This window comes from Herpailurus yagouaroundi, unplaced genomic scaffold (genome assembly GCF_014898765.1).
Source record: "Herpailurus yagouaroundi ecotype Mexico unplaced genomic scaffold, PumYag 182, whole genome shotgun sequence".
Lineage (NCBI taxonomy): Eukaryota > Metazoa > Chordata > Mammalia > Carnivora > Felidae > Herpailurus > Herpailurus yagouaroundi.
Window position 1 is genome coordinate 13,862,332 of NW_024412413.1, and position 22,806 is coordinate 13,885,137.

Consider the following 22,806-nt stretch of genomic DNA (forward strand, 5'->3'; position numbering starts at 1 on the left):
TTGTAGGGGGGAAAAAAGTCTCTTAAATAGTCATTAAGTGGAAACTCCTCAAGGTTAGAGACCGTGGCTCATTTTTCTTTGTATCCCCCGTAGCACCTAGCTCCATAAATATTTATTGATTTTATTAGAAAAGATTGTTTGATAAAGTGAGAAGAACAATGGAAATACAGCTAATTTTTTTTTTAACATAGGGATATCAGAATCTCCCCCACGCTGTCCATTATCTTGTTGTTTCCTGTATTTGGTGAGGAGCACCTTTGAAATGTCCCACATTTACAGCCCAGTGATAAATGCATTTGTAAGAAGGAGATGGTGGTCATCATCCCAGATCATGGCTTTCCACTGTTTGTACCCACAGTCTCCTCAAACATGCTCACAGATTACCAGAAAAATCTAAACTTGCAGCCATCTTGGTTGTAGATCTCACTGTGCCAGACCACCATCGTGATGCCTGCACCCACTGCCAGGCCTGGCCCAGACACAGACTGGCACTCTCTCATCCTGTGTCACCCTCCCCAGATCTCCAACCCATTGCTGTGTCATTCCTGCTTCTGAAGAGAATTTTAAAAGCCAGTGGCCCACTATCCTGCCTCCATCAGTTTAACTGAGTGAAGATAATTTAATTGTTTTTTAACGAGACAGGAGCTTTAGTGGCCCGAGGTTATAATTAAGAGTGTCAGCGGTCTTTAGAAATATCCACTGTCCTGGTGCAGTTCTCTCCCTCAGCCGCCTGTGGCTACTGCCCCACCCACTCTCACCTGTTCCCATCTGTCTTTAAGCTTCTGTATCTTGATTTCTAGCCTGCCTCTTCACTGCCTTATCCTCCTTCTGTCTATCCTTTCCTCCCTGTCCGTAAACTACCTTGTGCTCAGTCCTCTGGGCATGAGAACTCAGTGGCCAGTTTTTCATGCCTTCCCATCCCCTAAATCAATGTATCCCCAAGCTTTGCTGGACTGCTGGCTGTGCAGGAAAGCATTCTCATTAATAAAATGGAATCTTGGATCTCCAGGGTGGCTGTGGAAGTACCAATGCCTTTTCTAAGAAAGGGTAGAGGGCCTCTGAATTTGACCTTCCGTTAGAGTCTTTCTCCCCGCTCTCACTGCTACCATATTGGTGGCCCTTGGGACGATACCACTTAACCCTTAATGCCCTGGCCCAAGTGTGAGCCAAACCCAATGCACACCAGACAAGTCTTTCAAAAAGATTCAAAATTTGCAATTAGAAAGTAGTGGGGAAATGTAATTCATAAATGGAACCACAAGAGACATGACAGTAAAAGATCAACGGTGGAGTTTCTGGTTCTGTAGTGGTTGGTTTGCTCCAAGACCTTGTAAGGCCCATCCTATCTCAGGTGGGATCTCTGCTTTGCTGGTTTCCCAGCACCCTGTGGAGAGGGCACCATACCTGTCCCCACCAACTGGGAGCTGCACCAATGCTCAGACTCTTGGCATCATCATTTTGAGGAACAACAAAGCCAGCTTTCCATTAACAGAGACAAGGGTCTTTTTACTCTGATTTCTCTGCTCATGGAGGAACTTTTCTCTAGGGGAAGTAACTCATTGATTAACATCTCCCTACAGGCGAGACCCTCCTTTAACATGCAGGAAGTGGCCTTACTGACCCAGAAACTCAGAGTCCCTTGAGGAACTCCAAATTCTCAACTCTGTTGGTGATGTCCATGTCCCTCAAAATTGTATTGTTCTAAATGGGCTGCTGCTGCCTGACTTTGCTAAGATAACTGGCAAGGTTTCTGTAGGGACCAATTTCTACATTAACTGCCAGCATCTCCTTGGGTTGGTGATTGCTCTAAGGGATGAAGTTTACCACCTTGAAGAAAATTCCTTTGATCATCCCATAGATAAATTACTGATAAACTTGGAGTGAACGGTGGTGGTTTTCTCTCCTGTCATTTTACCAATAACTATTTGATAAGTAAGGAGACAAGAGAAACTACAAGTAAAAATTGGGAGGGTGGATGAAGAGACGAGACAAAACACTTAAAAAAAATACGTCGAGGGGCGCTTGGGTGGCTCAGTCGGTTAAGCATCCGACTTCATCTCAGGTCGTGATCTCGCGATCCGTGAGTTCAAGCCCTGTGTCAGGCTCTGTGCTGACAGCTCAGAACCTGGAGCCTGCTTCTGATTCTCTGTCTCCCTCTCTCTCTGACCGTCCCCCCATTCATGCTCTGTCTCTCTGTCTCAAAAATAAATAAACATTTAAAAACAAAAACGTCAAAAGAAACTACTCTAGGGAAGATGTACATCATAGATGAAAAATAATGCATCAGTATTTCAGTATGTAAAATGTTGCTATAAATCAATAAGAAAAAAATAATGGGCAAAGAACATGGATATCCTTTGCTTCAGGAAATCCAGAGGCCAATTAACATAGGAAAAAATTCTACTTTGTGACTAATCAAAAAATGAAAAATAAAACAGGAATTAAACACTACCATATATACGTGTGTATATATACACGTATATATACATATATATAAATTATACATATATACACATACACACACACACACACACACACACACACACTCACACACACCAGTGATGGTAAAGATAAAAATGTAAGGACTTCTTTTCTTGCTAGAGGTAGTAAAAATGGCCAAAGCATTTTTGCAGGACAAGTTGACAAAATGTATCTAATTTTAAAAATATGCATGTATGTGACATGGCCATTTTATTTCTAAGAAATTATGGGAGATGAGAAATTATGGGAGATATTTATCATTATTTGTGATAAAATGTTGAAAACAAATCCAGCATCCAAAATCAAGAACTTGTTAAATTGCAGTGTGTCCATAGAGCAGAATGCTAATGGAACTAGTAAATAAAAGGTAGAATATTGACATGAGTAAATGCTGATGACATATTTATAGATCAGCTGTAAAAGTAGGTTACATAGTGCCTCTACCATTACCCTTTTTTTGTCAGAATATGTATCTGTATCTCAATATGGAATAAAAGTCTAAGATTGCATTTTAAAATTACCTCTAGGTGATAAGAATACAGGTAATTTTATTTCCTTGTTTGTGCTTTATTCTGATTTGCACATTTCATGCAAGAACACTTTTTTTTGGGTCTCGTCATCAGACCATCAGAAATCAAGAATGATAAACCTATAAGTTATTGGAAACGTGAGGTTTTGATTTACTGAGATTTCATTTACATGTAGTCTTTAGAGAATGTGTCTGTTGTTTAAAGCAAGGCCCAGCTCTCCAAACCAGGAATAATAGGCTTCTTTCTCGGAAATACTCCCAGGGAGAAGAGGAAGCACTACAGAATCTCCTGTGGGGCACTGTGGGGCTTGTCTCTCCTCCCTGGGCAGAGAACCAGAAAAATGAGCAGGAGATTTATACCCACTTGACTTCTTGTTCTTATCCTTTTTGATTAAAAAATACATCAAGACATGAGACGGATGGAAAAACCCATAAAAATAGTTTTACTGCATCATAAAAGGCTTACATTTTTGACATTAGGATCATGAAGGGATTAATTGAGACTGTCATTCTCTGCTTTCCTCCCCGAGCGCACTCTAGCTGGGGTGGCTCAGCCCTGCTCTGCGATGTGTGAAGCCACAGAAGGTGCTTGTTCCTTTTCCTCCTGCTGCTGTCAACCCACTGCGTTGAGCTGAGGCGTGGTTCTAGGTCTTTGTGGCTCCTGGAGGGCCGGGCCACGTCTTGTAGTCCCTCAGCTTTGTACATTGCCTGACCCCTAGGAGACCTTCATATTTGCTACTGTCTCTCAGCTTTCACTTTGACTTGCGTGAATGTTAAACTGTCCTAATAATTTTGAGGAATCAGCAGATCAGGAAATAATATGAGAGCAATTTGATTTGTCAGTGAGTAGTAATTGTTTACAGCTAATTTTCCAAATGGGTAGCTCAGCTTAGTTTATTCAATTATTCATCTGTTCATTCAACAAATATTTATTTAGTCTCTGTTAGTGCCAGGCACTGTTTTAGTCCCGTTGGATACAGCAGTGACTAACAGGGGACAAAAAGACACTTTTTATGAAGCTCATATATCAGTAGAATTGAGATCAGTTCTTTCCTTCCTTCCTTCCTTCCTTCCTTCCTTCCTTCCTTCCTTCCTCCCTTCCTTCCTTCCTTCCTTCCTTCCCCCTCTTCCCCATCCTTCCTTGTTCTAACCATCTGCCCATCTATCTATCCATCACTTATCGAGTGCTCATCTGATGCCGGGTATTGTGGTAGGCATTGGGAGGTACTGATAAACAAGGCCCTGCTCCTGTTCTGAAAAGGTGGAAGGTCTAGTGAGGAAATGAGACAAGATCAGGGACTGTCCGGTAAGTGTTATGCTGGGCATAACCCCAGCACGCCCAGTGGAGGCATATGGGAGCACCACCCACACAAACACATCAGCTACAGATCACCTCTTTCCTGGCTGCAGGAATGCCTGTCCTTATCTAGTTCCTGCTTCTGCAACTCACCTGCTCTGGATGGAAAGTTGGCCTCAGGAATCACGCAGAAAGAACTCAAGAGGTGTCACCTTGCCACCAGGGAACACAAATGGTAGGGTTCCTTGAAAAATAACTACTTGTAAAATTCTTGATATCAGCTATGTATTGAAGCACCCACTCCGTGAGCCTCGAAGACTGGGGATGTAAACCCCAAGCAGCATCCCATGGGAAGGAGAGCCATCAGTACTTAACCACCTGTAAGTGCCAGCTCAGTGATGTGGACCGTGTCTGTGTTACAGGAATTCCATAAAATGAGAGGGGGAAGAAACAGGCTTTTATTGAACACCTATTAGATTCCTTCTAGGCATTTTGCCAGATACTTCCTTGTGCTATCTCATTTAATTTTCAAAGAAATCCTGTGACAGTTTATTAAGCTTTCACAGCTGAAGAAATTGTGGTTCAGAGAGGTTAATTGACTTGGCCAAGGTCACAGGTATCGAACTGCATAACTGAGTCCCAAACACAGCTGTCTGCCCTCTTCATCCCTCTGCAATTAGGGAAACAGCATGGAGGAGGGTTTACCCTTTGGTGCTTTATTTGAAGTTCTCTTTTGGCAATGATTTCATCCTACTTGGTAACGCAGCACTGTTTCCCAGACTATTTTGGAGAACAAAGCTGTTAATAGGTGTTTAACCAGAAAAAGCTTCCATGGTTAAATACATTGGGGGAAATGCTGGGTTAAACAGGTTTAAGTAGGGAGCTTCTTTATCTCTTCAGGTTACATACATGTCCTGTGAGGCTCGGAGAGGACATTGTGGCAGGCATACATGAACACACAGTGCATCATGGCACTTGTGTCCCATGAAAGCCAAATTCAGAAATACCATTCCTTTAACCAGCATCTGATGAGCTATTCTGAGAATGGCACCCGTGGTCTGCGAGCCTGCCTTTCTCTGGACTGTGTCCTATTCCTCCCTCCCTCCCCAGTGCCCACTGAACTTGTCATCACTACAGCCTAATCCATATCTGAGAGGGTGTGTGAAATGGGCCTTGACCTTGACTGAAGAACTGAGAAGAAGGCTTCCAGGAAGAAGGTCCTACGGCCCATGACTCACATGTTCAAGCAGAGAGGCTGCGTGTTGGGGAAATGTAGAAAGAATCTGGGTAAGGCAGGGTGAGGATTTTAGATTCTTTGGCAATCAGAGATTCTTTCTCTGGGCATTTGGGCTATTTTTATTGCAATGAAATGGACTGTGCAAGATCTGAAAAGACAGATGGTAGTCTAGGCTTTAATTCTCCATTTATTAGCAATTCATTGCAATTCTTAGTGTTACCTAGGTCATAGTCATACTGCTTTTAGCCCTTTGCTTGAAGTGGGGTTATTCAGTGGAGCCCTGGGACTGGAAGGACTCACATTTAGGGGGGTGGGTGTGGTCTGCATCCTTGGCTGGGGTGGGGGGGTTTATGCTTACCTGTGGACAAGCTTCTGGGGGTATCTTCTGAATCCTTTTATAGATTCCCTTGGACGTGAAATTAAGGTCCTGTGAGCACAAACAGCATTCTTGTACCTTATTCAGTACCTTATACTGAGACAATTTTTTTCCTACTCTTTTGTTGAACCCAAAAGAGCAAGACTGCATGGTTTCTAAACAAAGCAGGACTTTTGTCAGAAAATCTTCAGACAGCATAATTATCAAATAGAAACTTTCAACAAAGAGCCCTTCAGAGATTGCAGAATTCCCCTTTCCTTGCAGCTGACAGGCAAATGCTTTCTTGGAAGGGACCCATTGGCCTCGCCTTACTCTTGCTGAAGTGTCATAATTATACTCTGTCGATCCCCTCCTGACTTGTGTAAGAAGGAAGAATCTACACACACAAGTGTCAAGATCTCTCAAACCCCAGGTGGGGCTCTTCTAAGAATATTTCTTACAGAATCCCCTTGGCACCCATGGCACTTTGAAAACGAAGTCACAGTGCAGCTCTTAGCCCTTCTTTTTCATCTCTCTGAAAACTTTCTCCACGAAAGTTATTTCTACATGACCTGAGAAAAGAAAACGTGTGGCAGGCCCATAAGGCAGCCCCCCCCCCAAAACATGGCTTCTTCACGTCTTGGGCGGTCCTGAGCCCCCTGCTGCCTTTTGTTTCTGGTAAACTAAGCTGAAGAATAGCAGGTGTGGTAGGCTGCTCGGCCACCGGCCACTATAGCAAAATGCCATAAATGGGGTGGGGTGGGTTGAACATTTATTTTCTCCCAGTTCTGGAGGCAAAGTAGTCCAACATCAAAGTGCCAGCAAGGTAAGTTTCATCCTGAGATCTCTTCTCTTGGCCGGGAGGCTGTAGCCGGCTGGCTGTGCGCTCACGTGACCTGCTCTTTACGTGCACATGGGGGGATGGGTGTACACAAGCTGTCTGCTGTCTCTTCTAAGGCTATGATAATGGGTTAATCCTATCAGACTGGGTCCCGTCCTCACCACCTCATCTAACTCTAATTACCTCCCAAAGGCCCACCTCCAAATACCATCACGTTAGAGGTTAGGACTTCAGCATAAGGATTTGGGGAGGATGCAAACATCCAGTCCTTAACAGCAGGTAGCATATCACAGTACATTTCCAGGTAATGTCACTAAAGCTTGCTGTCAGCATTGATGAAGAAAATCCTGTGTTACAACATTTTGACACCACTGTTTGGGTCTCTAATTCTGCCCTCTTTGTTCATGACCTTACCATTATTTGGGGCCTGCCTAAATAGTACCTAATTATTTCCTAGGGGTGGAGGTGTGGAACAGAATCGGAGTGAAAAGTTACCTTATTTAAATGACAACACATTGTAGTTGCACCTGTCCAAACTATGGGCTCTAGGTGGTTTAGGGACAGGAGAGATGTGTTTTAAAAGAATGGCTAATTTACATCAATATGAGAAAGGATAAAAATCATATGATTCTTTCCATAGATTGAGAAAAAGCATTTGACAAACATTCATGATAAAAATCCTCAACAAAGTAGGTTTAGAGGGAACATACCTGAACATAATTAAGGCCGAATATGAAAACCCCACAGCAAACATCATACTCAGTGGTGAAAAGTTGAGAGCTTTTCCCCTAAGGTCAGGAAGAAGACTGTATTCAACATAGTACTGGAAGTCCTAGCTTCCAGTCAGACAAGAAAAAGGAATTAAAGGACATCTAGATCTGTAAGGAAGAAGTGAAACTTTCACTGTCTGTGGATGACATGATATTATATATATAAAACCCTAAAGAGTCTAACAAAAAACTGTTAGAACTGATAAATAAATTTAGTACGGTCACAGGATACAAAATCAATGTACAGAAATCCATTGCATTTCTATACACAAGGAAACAACAGAAAGAAATTAAACACTTCCATTTGCACTAAAAATAGTAAAATATCTAGGAATAAACTGAGGAGGTGAAAGAACTGTACTCTAAAAACTGTAAAACCTTGATGAAAGAACTTGAAGATGATGCAAAAAAAATGCAAAGACATTCCAGGCTCATGGATTAGAAGAGCAAAATTGTTAAAAATGTGATACTACCCAAAACAATCTATACATTGAATGCAATCCCTATCAAAATACCAACAGCATTTTTCTCTGGAGCTGGAACAAACAATCCTGAAATTTGTATGAAACCACAGAAGACCCTGGATAGCCAAAACAATTTTGAAAAAGCTGAAGGCATCACAATTCCAGATTTCAAGTTACACTGAAAAGCTGTAGGAATCAAAACAGTATGGCACTGGCATACAAATAGACACCTAGATCGATGGAACAGGATAGAAGATCCAGAAACAAACTCAAAATTATGTGGTCAATTAATCTTCTACAAAAGAGGCAAGAATATGCAATGAGAAAACGTCTCTCTAACAATTGGTGTTGAAAAACTGGACATTTTGTTAACATCATACAGAAAATAAACTCAAAATGGATTAAGGATCTAAATGTGAGACCTGAAACCATAAAAATTGTAGAAGAGAGCACAGGCAGTAATTTGTCTGACATCAGCCATAACAACATTTTTCTAGATATGTCTCCTGAGGCAAGGGAAATAAAAGCAAATATTAACTATTGGGACTACATCAAGATACAAACTTCTGCACAGCAAAGGAAACAATCAACAAAACTAAAAGACATCCTTCTGAATTGGAGAAGATATTTGCAAATGACATACCCGATAAAGGGCTAATATCCAAAGTATATAAAGAACTTCTGCAATTCAACACTCAAAAAACATCTGATAGGGGGCGCCTGGGTGGCGCAGTCGGTTGGGCGTCCGACTTCAGCCAGGTCACGATCTCGCGATCTCGCGGGATCTCGTGATCTCGCGGTCCGTGAGTTCGAGCCCCGCGTCGGGCTTTGGGCTGATGGCTCAGAGCCTGGAGCCTGCTTCTGATTCTGTGTCTCCCTCTCTCTCTGCCCCTCCCCCGTTCATGCTCTCTCTCTCTCTCTGTCCCAAAAATAAATAAAACGTTGAAAAAAAAAATTAAAAAAAAAAAAAAACATCTGATAGGCAGAGGACATGAACAAACATTTCTTCAAAGAAGACATACGGAAGACAACAGACACATGAAAAGATGCTTAACATCACTCATCATCAGGGAAATGCAAATTAAAACTACAATGAGGTATCCCCTCACACCTGTCAGAATGGCTAAAATCAACAACACAAGAAACAACAAGGGTTGGCAAGGATGTGGAGAAAAAAGAACCCTCTTGCACCATGGGTGGCAAGGCAGATTGGTGCAGCCACTGTGGAAAAAAATGGAGGTTCCTCAAAATATTAAAAATAGAACTACCTGTGACCCAATAATCCCACTGCTGAGTATCCAAAGAATATGAAAACACTAATTCTAAAGGATCTGTTCACCCCTGTGTTAACTGCAGCATTATTTACCATAGCCAAATTATGAGAGTAGCCCAAGTGTTCATGGATGGACGAATAGATAAAGAAGACATCTACACATACCCACAACTGAACATTATTCAGTCATAAAAAGGAATGTAATTCTGCCATTTGCAATGACACAAATGGAGCTGGAGTATGATGCTAAGCGAAAGAAGGCAATCTGAGAAGGAAGTACCATATGGTTTCACTCATATGTGGAATTTAAGAAACGAAACAAAGGAAAAAAGAAAGTAACGAACCAAGAAACAGACTCTTAACTAAAGAGAATAAACTGATGGTTACCAGAGGGAAAGTGGGTGGGGGGATGGGCGAAATAGGTGACAGGGATTAAAGAGTGCCTTTGCCATGGTGAGCAGTGGGTGATGTATGGAATTGTTGACTCACTGTAGCATACCTCTGAAACTAATATAACACTGCATGTTAACTATATTGGAATCAAAATTAAAAATTTAATAAAAATAGCTAATTGTTCAGCATGTTAATTGTATCTAAATCAAGCTGTAAAAAATAATAATAACAGGGGCGCCTGGGTGGCGCAGTCAGTTAAGCGTCCGACTTCAGCCAGGTCACGATCTCGCGGTCCGTGAGTTCGAGCCCCGCGTCAGGCTCTGGGCTGATGGCTCAGAGCCTGGAGCCTGTTTCTGATTCTGTGTCTCCCTCTCTCTCTGCTCCTCCCCCGTTCATGCTCTGTCTTTCTCTGTCCCAAAAATAAATAAACGTTGAAAAAAAAAATTAAAAAAAAAATAATAATAACAGCTGATACTGAGTATCCAAAATGGACCAGGAACAGGACTAAACATTTTCTCTGCATTCTGTCTCTCAACTTGTGTTTGTAAACACTCTCTATAATGTAAACTCTGTTGTTACCATCTTTAGCTAACAAGGAGGAGGCTGACTGAAGATATGCCAGTTGGCCTTGACCGACAAAGTTATATAAGTAGCAAGAGATGGAACAGGGATTTGAGCCCTGGTAGTCCAGCTCCAGAAGTCACCTCCTATACTGGGTTAGACAGTCTTTCAGAAAAAGAAAAAAGAAAAAAGTCCAAAAACTTCTGAATGCAGTTTTAAACTCTAAAGCTTTGTTTCAGTGAATAGACTCTACTATTCCCTATTCCCATACTCAGGTCTTCTGCCCCCTGGTCCTACCCCTTGGGGTTCCAGAAGATGGTGATGGGTAGAGAAGTGCAGCCTGACAGAAGGCCATAGGTCTCAGTAAATCCAGTAGTCCTTTCAGAAACCCATGTTCATGGCGTTTCGCTTCTATCTGTCTGCTTTTCTTTCTTTTTTTTTTTTTTTTTTAAATACGAAATTTATTGTCAAATTGGTTAGAGAGGGAGGGAGCCAAAACATAAGGGACTCAAAAACTGTCTGCTTTTCCTACCAGTCTTCCCTTGAACTAAATTGCTTCAGGATTACAGATGAGCAGCGGTTTGGGGTTCGGGAGGTTTAGCATCGTGCTGACAGCTGAGTTTTCTCTGGGGACACCAGCTAACCCACAGCATCCTGCTCTTTGTCTGCATTGCCTATTTTCCCTGGAAGCTTTTTGGTTCATTTCCTCTTGTGACCACCTCTTAATCTTAACAGAGAACTGTTTTCCAGTTACTGCTTATTATCTCACAGCAGATGTTCAAGGTGAGGCTCAGGATCACTTATCAAAAACATAGAAGCTGTTTGGGTCTCAGAGGCATAGAGCAAGGTTTCAAACTCATGTGTATGCAAGCAGAAGGCATGTGTAATACGAATACACAAAACTTTCCAAGTATAAGTCGGTAGGTTTTATGTCTCTGGGATTGTAAGTAGGTGAGTCACCTGCCACGTTATTTTGCCTTTTATTTATTTATTTTTTAATGTTTATTTTTGAGAGAGAGGAGAGCAGAGAGAGAGAGAGAGGGAGACAGAAGATCCAAAGAAGGCTCCACACTGACAGCAGAGAGCCCGATGTAGAGCTCAAACTTATGAACCCTGAGATCATGACCTGAACCGTAGTCAGACGCTTAACTGACTGAGCCACCCACGTGCCCCTATGTTGCTTTTTAACAGGCAACTTAAACGCAATGGCCAACAATACATGTCTGGGACTCTTTGGATACAAGTGATTATTCAGATGTAATGGTGTTGAAGTTCCCTTGAAAAAAATCTGTGATCCTGTGATATTACAATTCCTTTGTAAAATCCAGGCCAGCTTTCTTTGCCCTCCAAAGAAGTGTTGGGGAGCTACTTGGCAGAAAACTATAACAATAGGAGATGTCTTCAAACTGTGGGGTGGCGGGAAGGTGAGCCTGTATTTCAGCAACATGTTTCTAGAAAGAAGCAAGCATGTATATGGAGGGGAATTAATTTTTGTAACTCTAAGAGAATGGTCTTTCTTTTTTCCTTCTCCCATTCATTCAGCAATATTTTTTGAGAACTTTCCATGTGCCAGGCACTCTGTGTATATGGGGGGGGGGTATAAAGAAGGAAAGAAGGCTGATTTTGAGAGTACAGTGCTTATGTGTTCCTGTTCAATGAGGTGTCCAACCCATCCCGGTTTACCTGGGTCTTTTCTCATTTAGCATTAAGAGTTCTACATTCAGGAACCCCCTCAAGGACAATTCGTCACCCTGATGCTCAGAAATGCCTACCCTGGAAGACAGGAAGACATGATGTGCTAGCTTCAACAGGTAGAATTCCTGTGCCGGTGACAGCCACAAATGCAGAGAGATACAGATGTGTTGTGGTGGTGACTCTGATACTCCAAGTGACGCTGCTGTCGATAGCATTATTTCACAAAATGATGAACTCTGGGTAAAATTACAAACAAAACCGAATCTTCCCTCTGTTTACTCAGTAGTTGCATTGCTGGAAAATTCAGCATGTATCCATGTCTGCAGAAAAATGTGGAGTTTACCTGTAAAATGTAATTTTGATTTCATACACAGATGATTATTGACATCTTTTCCCCTTAAATGAATATCTAGTGAGGTATTTGAAAGTCAAGAGAGGCAAGAGACAATTCTTTGTGGTGTGGAGTTGTCCTGCACACTGTGGAATATTGATCATCCTTGACTTTACTTTCTGAATTTAGCCGGTGGCTTCTCGAGTCTTAGCAATAATGGAAACCTCCTGCACAGATTTCCAGACCACCCACTAGGAGGCAGTAGTTCCCTCAGTGGAAATCACTATATTACACATTTGAGAAGAAATAAATATTTAAGGAGAGATCAGCTATACAGCAGACCTTCTCCTGCCCTTGTTCTCTTATTTCCTGTCCTTCATCAGCTACAAACTGTAGAGATTTTCTCTGTGTACAACATCCTGCAAAGTCGCCCGGGACAGTCTGCAGATAACTACCATCTTCATCTCCAAACTGCTTAGGGTATGCTTGGACATATCAAACCAACCCAAAGGATCAGCTCCAACATGACCGACATGACCCTGAATCAGGAATGTCTGCTGAGTTCTGCTGTAACTGAATTCGTTGGGTGGTCTTCCCATTAATTCCACTAGCCCTGAGCTGAGGTTTCGCTTCTTTTTATTGATCATAAAATCAGCCCAGTGTTTTCCCTCTTTGTGTCCTCTGGACTGGCAGTGTGAGAGAGGGAAGGAGCTAAGACCCACACCTCCTTGAACGAAAGAATTTCCCAGGCAGTCTGGTGTTCAGTCTTGACCAGTTATTCAACTGGTACATGTTTTTTTGTTTTGTTTTGTTTTTTAAGTTTACTTATTTTGAGGGAGACAGAGAGCATGAGCAGGGAAGGGGCAGAGAGAGAGGGAGAAAGAGAATCCCAAGTAGGCTCTGCACTGCCAATGCAGAGCCTGACACGGGGTTTGATCTCACGAATCGTGAGGCCATGACTTGAGCCGAAATCGAGACTCAGACGCTTAACCGACTGAGCCACCCAGGCACCCCAGTCCACGTTGGTATTCCTTTTGGTGAGGCACGTTGGTGGGAAATGAAATGGTTAAGACACAAAAAATTACCGACCGGAGAAAGAAAAGACCAGTGATAAATCCTTAAACACATTGAGAACTTGAGCATATGCTTTGTACAGAGAGGCAATGGTTTTCATTATTATTAGTTATTAATAATTATTGCAACAGTAATGATTATTTTTGCTTAATGTTTTGGGGCTTTGCTTTTGGACTTTCCGTAAGCCGTGTAAGGCCGGGTCTGGTTCTGCCACTTTCCAGCTGAGTACCCTTCAGCTGTCAGTTCGTTTCCTCATCTGAAAAATGGAGACTGAGATATGTACTTCAGCTACTAGGAAAAATAAAACAGATAATATTTTCAGAGCACCTGTTCCCAGGAAATAATAAATGTTGTGGCTTTATGTCCTCTTTTTCCAAAGGAATTACTAATGGGTTTGATAATTAATTGAGTTCAAGGCCCCAGACTTGTTGCCTAAAAATGGCAACCGTGCTGGAAAAATTTGGAGTCTGGGCTGTTACATGCTGAACTTGAGTGACAGCCGCGTCAAAATGTTGGGTGTAGAGTTGGTGCTCTGGGACCGAAACTCATACGAGGTTCGATAGGCACGCGTAGAGTCAGAGACGTTGATGGAGAGAGCCCCTGGCAAAAAATATGAACTTTCTATTGAAAAGGTGACAAGATCACGGAAGAGACGGGGCTCTCTGTGCTCTGTGCCCTCCCCGGTGTTGCCAAGTGCAGAGAGCATGCTGTTGAATAGTTCATCGGGATGCTTCCCGGGTGTTCCCGCCACAGGCTGAGCTCCTTCTCTGTCCTCATCTTCTGCCACAGCTAGCGAGATTGACCACCTGTGCCAGTCACCCCTCCGAGCCTCAGAGGGGAGGGAGAGAAGCTGGGGTCAGGCCCTTCATTAGCATCCAGGGCAGGCACACAAATTTCCAGAGACAGATGGAATCGAATAGCTGGGGGGTATTGGTAGCATGGACCTCAACCAAAGTGATTCCAGATGTTGGAATCAGCACACTGTCCTCTTCTGTTGCTTTCCGCCCACGTAGCATTAAAATTATCCAGAGAGCAAGTGCCGAGTAATGAAGTCTGGGTCACTCCCGTCTGTCTCACGAAATGCCACTTGGAACCAGAGCCTTTTCATTTGACAATAAAATCAATGAATGAAATATCGCAGGGTTGAAAGCAGTGCTGTACAGAATTCATTACAGGCGACGTGTTCCTAAGGATGGAAAGGCTTGGCCCTCTGTACTTTACTTTCCCGTAACATCAACACATCTACTTAATGAAACTTGAACCTTCCTTTAATCCTTCACCTATTTGCTTTTAAACTTGAATCCTTTGAACAAAACTCAGAAGGCTTTCTTTTTGGATTCTGCCTCTTTATGAATGAGCTGTCATTAAAAAAATTAGAATATACATCAGTTAAGGGAAAATGGGACTTGTTAATTAGGAAAACTGTTCATGAGATTAGAGGTCTTGTTCAAATAATCGCCGCGTCTCCAATGAGCCCATATCATTTCCTTTGAATTGTTCTCGTAGTTTGAGAATCATCTCAACACTGAGCACCCTGGGCTGAGTGTCACCATTTGTACAGATTCAGAGACAGCCATGTGGCAGGTAAGCAAGGAAGAGTGGCCAAGGGAAGGCAGGGCATCTCCAGTCTTTTCCTTACAGTTCGCACCTGCCCCTTGGAGAATGTAAGAGAACATTGAGACAATAATATCGTTCCTTTAGAAGTGACAGATAGGATCAGTGTGAGAGAACTACCACATCAGGTGTGTGTGTGGTAAAGGGGAGAACAGAGAAAACTCGGGGGAGAATGAGGTGAGGACTGGTTCTTCTGAGCTCCTTTGCCACAGGAAGCATCCTGTCCTTGAGAGAGTGGGTAAGTGAGGAGATCAGGAAAGGAGGGGAAACACCTGGGATCACAGTTAAGGTTCATGACTTATCCAAGGAGTATCTTCCATTGTAATTAATCTGGCCTTCCTTTTTTTCCTCCCCTTCAAATATTTATTGAACACTTACTATATTCCTGACACTACTGGGCTCTAGACATAGAATAACAACCCCCCTCAGAAGCGTATGTAGTATGAAAGAGAGGCAAGAGAAAAATCAATGTGATAGGTCATCTGAAGGAAACATGAGAGAATTTGAGAATAAAGGAGTGGGGAGGTATTTGGGGAGAGGGACAAGAAGGAAGGCTTTTCTGGAAGGAGAACCTTAAGCTGAAAGAGTGCAGAGGAGCTGACCCTGAGAAAAGTAGGGAAGAGCTTGGCAGAGAACATTCCAGCACGTATGGCATCTGAATGGTTGGCCTTGGAGGAACGGGATGTCCCATGTGGCTGGAGTAATCTTGAGGGACGCACATTAGGAAGGGCAGAAGGAGATGGGCAGGGGCTTGTTCATGTAGGGATCTGGAGGCCACAATAATGGTTTGGTTTTTATGTTTAAATAGTTTTACAGTGAGGTACTGGTGTGGATCTGATTTGCGTTCCGAGAACATAGCTTGTTTACAGCGTGGAAGTGGGATTGGAGGAGACAAGTATCAAAGCAGGGTGACTGGTTAGGGCAGGGGAGGATAGCAGCATTTGCAGAGAGAGGTGTCTGGATCTCAGATATATTTTGGATGTGCTACTTAGGATGCTAGGCTATGGTTGGTGAGGGAGAGAAGGAATCAGAGTTGACTTCCAGCTTTCTGGCTCAGGCAGTATGAGGAAGGATGCCATCATCACTAGTCAACAAATGTTCGTGGCACGTCAGCAATGCCACGGCTGGGGAAATAGATGGGAGCGGAATACAATCGCTGCCCTCACCAGGTTCACGGTTGTAACAGGAAGACAGATGTGCAAATAAACACTTAGAACAACAGGACCCACTGGCACACAACTGGAGGCGCTTGGCAGAATCCCCTGGGCTGTTTATTTACCCCTTGTCCCCCTGCCTCCAACAGCTTTATTTGTTTTGTAGCAACTGTTGTCATTTTTGTTCTTATGTCTTTAAAATATATGAGACATGCTCTACACGGAAAGGAATACATTTGATATTTACATTCTGCTTAAAGAAGAATAAATCCAACATCCATGTATCCACCATCTAGCTCAAGAAATAAATCTTCGCCAAACCCTTTGAAGCCCTATGTACTCTTTGCCCAGAGTTAAATCCAGAATCCAGTATGTTTTATCACCTCCTGGCTCTTCTTTGTAGTTTAACAATCCACATTCTCAAATACTGTGTTATTTATTCTGCCTCTTTTCATTTTTTAAAAATGGAAGCATTCTGCCTATGTACTTTTGTAACTTCCTTCTTTTGCTCATGTCTTATTAGTGGGCTGCATCAACATTGCAACATGTAACTTGAGTTCATTCTGTTTTCACTGCTCTGTATGCCTAAGTCACAGTGTATCCCTTCTTTTGCCACAGTTTTGGCTATTCCCAACAATACTTGTATGAATATTATTTATATATATTTTAGGGTGCATACCTCCTGAGGTTTTCCTGAGGGGTTACACATAGAGGTGGGTCATAGGATATGTATATATTCAACTTGATTACTGATTGCCAGTGGTTTTCCAAAGTAGTTGTTACAATTTATACTCCCACTGTAGTGATTAAGGGTTCCTATGGCTACCCATCTACACTGGTAATTACTCCTTGTTGTCTTACTTTTTAAAATCTTTGCCAGTCTACTGTGTGAAAAATGATATGTCACTGATGCATTAATTTGCATTTTTCTATTACTAATGAGGTTGAACATTGTTAATGTGTTTATTGACTGGTTGGATTTTCTATTCTAGAAATATTCATGTGTTTGCCCATTTTTCCATTGAGTTGCTCATCTTTTCCTTATTGATTTGTAACCACTCTTTATATGTTCTAGATACTAAGCCTTTGCAAATTCTATATGCTGCAAAATCATCTCTCAGTTTATTTCATGTCTTTCTAATTTTTTTTATTGTGTCCATTGATACACTGACATTAGAGCACAGTTGAATTTATCAGACTTTTCCTTTATGGTTTGCATGCTTTTGTATTTGGTTTAAGAAAATAACCCATACCCTGAGGTCATGAAAATATTCTCCACATTTTATTCTAATTTTTTTTAGTTTGTTAAAGAGTTTTTCATATTTAACTTCATATGGGATTGATTTATATAAAGTATAAAGTTTATTTTTTATAAACATTTGTTCCAAGATAGTTTTCCAAATCAACTTTCTCCCATTTATCTGTCATAGATCACATTCCTGCATATGCATAGACTATTTGCACATCCCTGTATCAGTACCACATTATGTTACTATACCTTTATAATAGGTCTTGGTAGCTGGTAGTGGTGGTCTCCTCACCTATTCTTTCCCTTTAAAAAAAAAAAGCTTTTTAAAATTGAACTATAACAAAAATACAGTATGTATAGGTGTTTATACCTTAGTGAATTATCAGAGTCTTGCCTATTCTTAAATATGTGTAAGAATAAATTTCTCGGGTCCCGTGCATGTATACACACACTCATAAACATTGGGATTTTGATTGGAATTTTATCAAGTCAATATCCGTAAATCAGTTTGACAGGAATTGTTATCTTGATGATAATGAGGGTTTTTTTTTTTTAATCTATAAACATGATTTGTTATTCTTTTAGTTTGTTCTTTAATATCTTCCAATAACACTTTATAGTGTTCCCCATAAAAGTCTTACACATATTCTGTAGATGCATTTCTGGGTATCTGATGTATTTTTTTCCATTGCAAATGATATTTTAGTGTATTTTTAACTTATTGTCCATATATGAAAAGACAATTAACTTTTGTATATGGACACTATATGCAGAAATCTACTAAACTCTTACTGATCCTAATAATTTATCAATAGACTTTTACTGATCCTAATAATTTATCGATAGACTTCAGTGTTTTCATAATGTAAAGACTACCTCTAGTGATGTCTTTTTTTGGTATATTAATAGATGTATTTCATATTTGCCTTTTAGATTTTTTTTTCCTTTTTAAATGACATGTAGCTGGATTTAAAAAAATTTTTTGTATAAAAATCCTTCACCCAGAAGGTATGGGTCTATTTATCCAAATTTCTGTTATTCATATGGTGGTTGTTACTTCTGCCATTTGATTTTGTGCCTCCTACCGGTCCCACTTCTTAGGTTTCCTCATTTCTCCTTTCTGATCTTCTTTGGATTTTAACCTCTGTTAGGTTGAGGAATCTAGGAATCTTAACATGAATATTTAACTTGAAGTCTAAAATCAATATTTTCCCTCTCCTAAAAAAAACCCATGAGAACTTTAGAATGCTTTGTCTATAATCACCTCCTCTTGAATTACATGCTTGTTGTTTAAAGTACGTTAGGTTGTTTCACTTTTCTTCTTTTTTTTTAAATTTTATTTTTTGAATTTACATCCAAGTTAGTTAGCATATAGTGCAACAATGATTTCAGGAGTAGATTCCTTAATGCCCCTTACCCATTTAGCTCATCCTCCCCTCCCACAACGCCTCCAGTAACCCTCTGTTTGTTCTCCATATTTATGAGTCTCTTCTGTTTTGTCCCCCTCCCTGTTTTTATATTATTTTTGCTTCCCTTCCCTTATGTTCATCTGTTCTGTGTCTTAAAGTCCTCATTTGAGTGAAGTCCTATGATATTTGTCTTTCTCTGACTGACTAATTTCACTTAGCATAATGTCCTCCAGATCAGAGAGGTTTTTGCCTGCTTCCTCCTCTAGGATTTTGATGGCTTCCTGTCTTATGTTTAGGCCTTCCATCCATTTTGAGTTTCTTTTTGTGGATAGAGTAAGAAAGTGGTCCAGGTTCATTCTTCTGCATGTCGCTGTCCAGTTTTCCCAGCACCACTTGCTGAAGAGACTGTCTTTATTCCATTGGACATTCTTTCCTGCTTTGTCAAAGATTAGTTGGCCATACGTTTGTGGGTCCACTTCTGGGTTCTCTATTCTGTTCCATTGATCTGAGTGTCTGTTTTTGTGCCATATTTCACTTTTCTTCTAATTTCATTAGGTAGCATTGTTGATTTTCAGTTGCTATGTTTTTAAAACTTTATAAATTTGCTTTTTTCTCTCTATTCTTTCCCACATTTCAGACTTTCCTTCTAGGATCATTTTCCTCCTCCCTATAATGTATATTTTTAAATTTCCTTTAATGAATGTCTGCTCCTAGTCAAATTTGTTCCTGATCCTCTGAAAAAATGTCTTTATTTTGCCATCCCAAAGGATGTTTTCACTGTTTCCACCAGTCTAGGTGATAATGATTTTCTTTTGGCACGCTGAAGAAATTCTTCCACTCTCTAAAGGCTTACATTGTTTCTGTTGATAAGTCAGCTGTCAGTCACTTTTCATTTCCACATCCTTTTCTTGGTTTCTTTTCAAATATGCCTGGTCATTTTTGACAGCTTTCATGTTCTTTTATCATACTTTTTATAGTATGGATAGTTACCTATTCATCCATACCAAATTAAAATCAACTTTAGTGACTTAAAACAAGTCACTTATGTCTTATGATTTCTGTTAGAAATTCAGGAAGGGCTTAGCTGGGCATTTCTCATTTGGGGACTCATGCTGTTGTAGGCATATGTCATCTTGGTTTGATAATTGATCTTCTCCCCTTTTTTTACACACAAAATATTTTATTGTGTTATGGTGTTGGTATTTTATTTTTGTTTCAGTTATTTTTTCAGCTTTATTGAGATGGATTTGACTTATAAGATTATGTAAGTTTAAGGTATACAACGTATTTTTGATTTGATTTGATTTGATTTGATACATTGTACATTGCAAAATGATTACCATCATGTCCCAGTCTTTGTGATGAGAACATTTGACATCAACTTTCAAGTATGTAATACAGTCTTACTAACTATATTCGCCCTGCTACATATTAGATCCCCAGAACTAATTCATCTTATTACTAGAAGTTTATACCCTTTGACCAACATTTCCCCACCCCTCTCACTGCCACCCTCAGTCCTTGGTAACCACCATTACACTTCCTATGAGCTTTTTCAGATTTCCCAATATAAGTGATACCATATAGTATTTGTCTTTCTCTGTCTTATGCCATTTAGCATAATGTCCTCAAGGTCCATCCAAGTTGTGTCAAATGGCAAGATCTCCCTCTTTTTATGGCTGAATAATATTCCACTCTGTATACCGCATGTTCTTTATTTGTCTGGTCACACTTAGGTTGTTTCCACGTCTTGGCTATTGTGAATAGTGCCAGGGTGAATAATGAATGCTGCATGGGAGTGCAGATGTGTCTTTGAGATCTTGTTTTCATTTCCTTTGGATATATACCCAGAAGTGGAGTTGCTGGGTTATATAGTAGTTTTGTATTTAATTTTTCCATACCATTTTCCCTAATAGCTATGCCAGTTGACTTTCCCATCAACAGTGCGCAAGGGTTCCCTTGTCTCTACATCCTTGCCAGTACAGGTTACCTCTTGTCCTTTTGATGACAGCCACTCCAACAGGGGTGAAGTGACATCTCACTGTAGTTTGATAGGCATTCCCTTGATGATTAGTGATGGCTATACTTTTTCATGTACCTATTGGCTACTTGTATGTCTTCTTTGGGAAAAACATCTTTCCAGGTCCTCTGCCCATTTTTTAATCAGATTGTTGTTTTGCTGTTGAGATGTATGAGTTCCTTATATATTTTGGATATTAACTCCTTGTCAGATATGTGATTTTCAAATATCTTTCATAGGGGTGCCTGGGTGGCTCAGTCGGTTAAGCAAATATCTTTCCCATTTCATCAGTTGCCTTTTCATTTTGTTGTTTCTTTTGCTATACAGAGCTTTTTAGTTTGATACAGTCCCACTCATTTAATTTTTGCTTTTATTGGTTGTGTTTTTGGTGTCATATCCAAAAAAGTCATTGCCAAAGTGAAGAGCTTTTTTTTCTATATATTTTCTCTTAGGAATTTTACAGTTTCAATTTTTATGTATACGTCCTTAATCCATTTTGAGTTAATTTTTATGAGTGGTGTAAGATAGGGGTCTGATTTCATTCTGCATGTGGTTATCCAGTTTTCCCAGCACCATTTATTGAAGAGGCTGTGTAATTGACTTTCAAGTTATACTCACATAGCTGGCAAGTTGGTGCCTGATGTAGGCTGGGGGCTTTATTGACCCTTCATGGAGGCCTCTCAAGTGTCCTTGTCTCATGGAGACTGGGTTCTCTCAAAGTGAGCAAACAGTGTGAGGCAGGTTGGTATCGAATGAATCATTCAATGGGCAGAGGATTAGACTCTACCTTTTCATGGAAGGAGCGTGAAAGAATTTGGGGATGTTTTTAAACCACCACCCATTCCCTGTTACTTCTTAGTCTGTGGGTCTGTGTTATGTTCTTATGTAATGTTTTCAATAGTCGGTCTTTTGGGGTTGAATTCATTTTGACTTCTGCAGGGTTTGTTTTTTGATAGATTTTGCAACTGTGTGTATATGTGTGTGTCTGTGGGGGGGGGGGGGGCGGCAAGAGAGTTGGAGATTTATCTATGAGAACTCTTTGATGCCAGGTTTTAAAATACATGCCTCCAGGGAGGATTTGTGTTCACAGTGGTTTCAAACCAAAAAGACAGCTATGAATTCTGGCCCCCAAATACCTGCGGATAGGCCTGGAGTTAAGAACTCTCAGTAGAGACCTCTTTGTCACTGTCTTTCACCCAGACTTGGAGCCAGGACAGGCAAATGTCCCTTCTCTCTCCCTCTGCAGGGCTGGCTTCACTGACCAGGGCCCTGACTTCTCCAGGGGTTGTGGAGGGCAGGATGGATTCCTGGCTTTAGTCTTTGTTGCCCAGCCTGCTTTTGCATAGTCCTACAGTCCTAGTCTGTCTCTCTTCCTGTGTTTGGCTTATTAAAACCAGTGCTTAATGATGCTCATGGAGGCAGGTTCCCCAGCTCATGTATTGCTTTCAGCTTGCTTACCTCTCTGGATTTGTGCTTTCTTATCAATTCCTTTATTGACTCTGAAGATTATCCTTATGTTCTTGTCTATTCCTTTTTTTCCTTTTTTACACAACCCCCCCCCCCCCACATCATCATCATCATCATCATTACTAATCCAGCATTTTTAGGTTTCTACCAAGATTTTTGGTTTGTTTTTTAGGATATATTATCCTCCATACTGTCAAATACTAATGCTCGGGGTTGGGGGAGGGGTTCTTTAAAAATACTAATTCCCTGTCCAAAACCCAAACTTAGCAAATTAGAATCTCCTGAGATGGGGAGCCAAGTGCATGTACTTTTAAAAAGCCTCCTCAGAGGATCGTGATGCCTGCTGATACTAAGAGATAATTATTATAATGAGGACATGGTCCAGGAGCAATGGAAATGCAGCAGGAGAGCTAAATTTGGCCCATGAAGTTGGGGAAGGCTTTACAGAGGAGGAAATTGCTTTTCACCCCTTTTAAACCTTCCCTCTCATCCTCTGCTGCAGTTAGCTTTACCATAGGTATGCATCCAACATCAGCATCGCTCCATGTATCGAAGGCCCCCAGGGAATGTCCACAAGGTGGCAGCCATCTTC

The 22,806-nt window shown here is 41.0% G+C and overlaps 1 protein-coding gene and 1 long non-coding RNA gene across 4 annotated transcripts in view; one reads left to right on the forward strand and one right to left on the reverse strand.

Moving 5' to 3' along the window:
• LARGE1 (LARGE xylosyl- and glucuronyltransferase 1) overlaps positions 1-22,806 on the forward strand; it is a 545,419-nt gene that overhangs the window by 380,159 nt on the left and 142,454 nt on the right. The window lies entirely within an intron of this gene.
• The window catches only part of LOC121040446 (uncharacterized), a 29,502-nt gene continuing 12,401 nt past the window's right edge, over positions 5,706-22,806 (reverse strand). The window contains exons 3-4 of the long non-coding RNA XR_005795299.1: positions 17,568-17,621; positions 5,706-5,971 (exon numbers count right to left, since the gene is read on the reverse strand). This is a non-coding gene — a long non-coding RNA (uncharacterized LOC121040446). The remainder of the gene's footprint in view (positions 5,972-17,567; positions 17,622-22,806) is intronic.